Genomic DNA, 6,102 nt, shown 5'->3' with positions numbered 1-6,102 from the left:
GAGTACAATCCAGCTCGGGTCATATTTGACGTACAAAAAACATTTCTTTAATATTTGAAGTGTTGTATAAAAAAAAATTAAAAATTGTAAACAAAAATGTTCTAAATTCCGGACTGGAGGCAAAAGTGAAGTGAAACATAAAGCGACTTTCATGGCACAAGTAGGATTAATTTCGAAATATCACAAATTATGAAAAATCCAGAACAATTTGGAAAATGAAAAGCACTCAGACACGTGTGAATAATGTCAGAGCTCAGTTTTAAAACACTTACAACTGTGTTTTACATGATTAGTTTTTTTTAATAAGACATTATCATAGAGTTCATATACATGTACATCAGTGTCCCGGTTATGATCGAGTTTTTGGAGTATTCCACTTTCGTCATGGTGCATGTAAACGCAGTATCCCGGTTTCAGTATCCCGAATAATGTAGTATCCCAGTTTCTTATAAAAGAATACTGCCTTATACTGTAGCTGGTATACTCTGATAGTAACTGGGATACTGTGGCATGTACACTAAGCATTTTTACAAAGGCAGAATCCACATTTTGAGTTTTTTCTGGACAAATCCTTACAGAAATGTTGAGCCCACAACAGTTTCTCTTCATCTACAGATATATTACACATTTCATCATCAATTATACTTTTTGTGAAGCTCAAATACTCTTTTAGCGCTAGAAAACTGTATATATTACGCATTTCATCATCAATTATACTTTTTGTGAAGCCCGAATACTATTTTAGGGTTAGAAAACTGTATTTTTCCATCCTTCTAAACAGAGAAGCAAAGTAAATAAGATTTGTACCTTGAAAATTCTCCCTGAGCTCTCATTCTGTTTACCTGATGAAGGCCTAGTACCGAAATGTTGCAGGGTTTGTCCTAATAAATCTCACAATTTGCAAGTAAGACGGTGTGTGGGATTTTTCTCTCTGTTCTTAGGCTGCTCCCTCTCCTCCAACGCACCCGTCTCAAGCAACTGATGTGCGAAGTTCTCATTCTTTTATACCTTGAAAATTCAAAATTATTATTATTTTTTGGTACAATGTCTTAACATCATCAGCATTTAGTTCTGCTTGTCAGTGAAATATATTTTGTGAGCTTCATTTTGCTTCCATTCCAGAATTTTGAACATAATTTTGACATAAGATTAGAAAGGGTCCATACACGTTTGCTCATCAGAGAAGAGCCGTGCGTAAAAGCCACAGCACAGTGAAAAAAACTCATCCTTTAGCTCTATCTTGTGGTCAGTTATGGTACTGCAGTGAAGTCTATACTGGGGGAAAAAAAATAAATCCACCCTACTTAAAATTGCTTGAAACATTTATCGACCAACGGAACATGACTTTTTGTTCCTAAATGACTCAAAAACAACTCTTTGCACGTAAAATAAGAAACAAAACCTTAAATGCTCAAATTAAGAAAAAGAAAACAAACCACTGACACTGCTAACGGAATGCTATAATGACATCTTTTTTGTTTTCATTAAATTAGACAAATTATGATAATATAGTAATATATATAAATGAAATTAGACAAATTATAATACATAAATTAATAGACAATTTATAAAGGAAAAAAGAAAGAATACACTGACATCTAGATGAAGAATCCAGGCCATTTTCTCAGTTACTATTGCCGACAGAGCGATGCATAGGCCACGATATGATACAAACCTCGATACACATGTCATGATACGATACAAACCTCGATACATAGGCCACGATATGATACAAACCTCAATACACATGTCATGATACGATACAAACCTCGATACATAGGCCATGATACGATACATGTCTCAATACAGTGCACTTATTCTACAGGGTTCCCACTCTTTTACACTCATTTTTCACTCTTTTTCATGAGCTAAAGTGAATTTTCCATGACTTTACAGCACCTACATGTGTAGAATTGATCAGACTTTTAGGGTTAAATAGGAAATGTTAACTCTTTCCACTCAGTGTTAACCCTTTCCACCACCCTTTCCACTGGGATTATACTTTTGAACGTTCAAAATCCTGTCAGTGCATTTATTGTCGTCTCTTTTAAACAGAAGGCACATACATTCAGAAATAATCACAATAGTTTCATGAGAACTTAACAGAACGCTGGAGTTGTGTGAAAGAGATTCAAAAATTCCATGACTTTTCCAAAACATTCATTGAATTTACAAACATTAATGATTTTTGCAGGCCTCGAAAATGACATTTGCAATTTCCATGATTTTTCCAGGATTTCCATGACTGTGGGAAACCTGATTATAGTTCTCTGGAATAAAGCTTATGACGTACTAAACAAATCTCTTGTTCCTTCACAGATCCCTCTAGAAGCATTCCGACGCCCTGGGCCCACCAAGATCCCCAAACCCAAGAACTACGCCACCATCAAGGTGCCCGCCAGCGCCCCCAGCTCTACAGGTGGACCGGGGAAACTGCAGGCGCCACAGAACCCCGCCCCGAACAACAACAACAACCCCAACCTGATGAACCGCAGGTTATGATAGAACCACTGAGAGGAAGACTACAGGTTAAAGTGAAGGAAACTTTTGTGATACAGAGAGTAAGATTTCTACAGACCCTTTAAAGAGCCCGTATTATCCCACTTTTTTATTTTCTTTATGTTTTTTCCTCATCACAAACAGACCTGGAGTTGTATTTTGTTTCATTCGCACGTTTAACACACAAACCTGCACATTTAGACATTTAGAGTTCTTCTCTCAAACTGAAAACACTGTATTCCACCTTGATACATAGGCCACAATATGATACAAACCTCGATACATAGATCACGATACGATACATACCTCAATATACAGGCCACGATACGATACATACCTCGATACATACATCACAATACAACATAGACCTCATTACATAGGCCACGTTACGATACGAACCTTGATACACAGGCCACAACACGATACGATACATATCTCGATACATAGGTCACAATATGATAGACACAAACCTCGATACACAAGCCACGATACAATACAAACCTTGATACATAGGCCACGATACGATACATATCTCGATACATAGGCCACGGTACGATACAAACCTTGATACATAAGCCACGACACGATACATATCTCGACACATGGGTCACGATACGATACATAGCTCGATACACAGGCCACGATACGATACAAATCTCGATACATAGGTCATACTAAGATACAAACTTCGATACACAGGTCATGATACGATACATATCTCGATACATTGGCCACGTTACGATACAAACCTCGATACCTAGGTCATACTAAGATCCAAACCTCATTACATAGGCCACGATATGATACATATCTCGATACTAGGGCTGGGTATCATTAAGAAGTTGCCGATACGATACATACCTTGATACAGAGACCACGATACGATACATATCTCGATACAGTGCACTTTCAATTTGATATGAATATATTTCAAATCGAATTTGATACGGTTCAATACAAAATAAAGTCTAAATCATGGCTGTGACACTAAAAGTCTTTGTTAAACCACTTCTTGTGCAAAAGTGAAAATGAAACACAAAGATTTTAATCATTAAAACAGTGAAAATGTCAAATGTGTCACATAAACAAGTTTTCTTCCACTAAACAAACTACAAAACTGTAGCTGTAACAAAATAATGTAGTAAAATATACCAAATAATATTCTCGATGCAGCAGCCCATGATATTGATACTGTGTCATCACATTAAACGACATATCAATATTTTGATATTTTTGAACACCCCTAGTGGTAATACAGGATGTGCTCTATTGTGTTTTTAAACTCCATACACCTTCACTAGAATCATTTGGATCTTTTCAGCCCTGGAATTGCTCATCTACTGAACTAAAGGTAAAAAGTAGCTGTTTCATGACATCACAAGGTGGAACAGAGCATGTAAATGAAACAAAACACAACTCCAGGTCTGTTTTTGACGAGGTAACAGCATTCTAACATGACTTAAAGCTCACAAGAGTACTTTTTTTGTAATAATGGGCCTTTAAAATGTAGAATGTCCGAAATTCGGGAATGGGATTTCAACGATTAAATGATCAGATCAAAATGCAAATAGTTTTAAGTGTTGAGAACAAAAAAATAAGCAACAATTTGGAATTTCCAGCGTCAAAATGCTTCACAAAAAGTATAATTTGTGGTACTGTATGTAATATATCAAGATCAGAATATTTTGTAATATCATTATGGTATCAGAATCGGTATTGAGTATCGAGTCGATTCCTTAGTACGAAATTGAAATCGAAATTATCTTCAGTTGTCTCCGTTCTAGAGTTTCAAATGTCTTTTTTTTTTTTTTTTTAGAAACTTTGAAAGCGTCTAAATAAGCAGGTGGTTTAGAGATAAAATATTTTGTACTTTTTATTGTGTACTGTCACTTTACCTCATGTGTGGTGCTCTCAACTTTTTTTTTTTTTTTTTTTTTTTTTTTTTTTTTACATTGTTAGGTTGAGTTTTAGAAAGTCCTATTTTTGTTAAGCATTGCATCACTAGAGGTCCAATGTAAAGTCATGTGTATTTGAGTATTTGATAGAGGGAGAAACACTGGATGTACAACGGATTTAAGAATTCTTCATTTGTTAATATAAAGAGTCAAATGTAAAAGTTTGTTTAAGTGGCAATAATGTAAATAAATGATCTTTCTTAGAAATCATGAGAAATGGATGTTAAGTTTGTGTTACTTTTGGTTTTCAATAAAGATTTTGATACATTTTACATGACTAGGCTTAATGCTTCTGGTACTAGACCGGGACTAAACCAGGTACTAGACCAAGACTAGACCAGGTACTAGACCAAGACTAGACCAGGTACTAGACCAAGACTAGACCAGGTACTAGACAAGGTACTAGACCGGGACTAAACCAGGTACTAGACCAAGACTAGACCAGGTACTAGACCAAGACTAGACCAGGTACTAGACCAAGACTAGACCAGGTACTAGACCAAGACTAGACCAGGTACTAGACCAAGACTAGACCAGGTACTACAAGGTACTAGACCGGGACTAAACCAGGTACTACAAGGTACTAGACCGGACCTAAACCAGGTACTAGACAGGGACTAAACCAGGTACAAGATCAGGCCTAAACCAGATACTAGACTGGGACTACACCAGGATACATTAGTGCCGAATACATAACAGTTTTTCTTAATTATGCACTTGTTTCACAATTTTATTATTACCACCCACCACAAACCAGGAATGTCCCAATTTTTTATTTTTATTTTTTTTATTTTGAAACACTAAATTAATGAAGATATTGTAAGAAACAATCAGCACATACCGACGATGCTGCCAGAGGGATAAGATGTATGCAGGTGGATGAAATAAAAACTTCTCAGTTATACTTTTATTGAACTTCCTGAGTTTTAGTGTCACATGACCAACTGATAAAACTATTCACCTTCTTAAAGGGGCCACACATAAGATGCATGAACACAGGAACAACTAGTAAATATAGCTGCAAGCGGCGATGATCGGCCCTTGCTCGAGCCTATGCCGCGCCCACGCCACGCTGCACCCCAGTCACGCTGAGCCCTGCACATGCCGTGCCCCATGAATGCACTTTACCCCTTGATCTAACTCACATACATACCTGATGCACGTTTTTGCCGTTTACGAGAGTTAACGATTACAATTATGCCACTGACACGGCAATGGGCAATGTCAGTCTGTACTATTGGATGCCATGAGTGTCACTATTGAGTGGCACTGAGTGTTTGAAAAGGGGAGAGCGCTTTGCGCTCTGGTTTCACTTGACATGTCAAGTGCGCCTACAGTTTGGGGTGAACAATAACAATTAGGCCGCTGTCACGGCCCACGGGCAATTCCACCGTGCCATGTCACCGGGCACCAGTCACTGACATGAGTGTGAGTGTGTTTGGAAAGGGGAGAGCGCTTTGCGTTCTGTTTGCGTGCGCTGTGCGCACTGCTGACCAATAACAATAGGCCCTACGCCACCCATGGCGCTTGAACCTAATTATGCAGAACTGTGTTAAGCATTTTGGCCCTCCACAATATTTTCTGTTTCTCATGTGGCCCAACCCCTGTCTTCAATCATATTTAACCAGAATCATTAGACACATACAAT

The sequence above is a fragment of the Boleophthalmus pectinirostris genome, unplaced genomic scaffold (assembly GCF_026225935.1).
Source record: "Boleophthalmus pectinirostris isolate CB_2022bp ecotype Guang Dong unplaced genomic scaffold, ASM2622593v1 HiC_scaffold_11, whole genome shotgun sequence".
Lineage (NCBI taxonomy): Eukaryota > Metazoa > Chordata > Actinopteri > Gobiiformes > Gobiidae > Boleophthalmus > Boleophthalmus pectinirostris.
Note: the sequence above shows the minus strand (reverse complement) of the source record.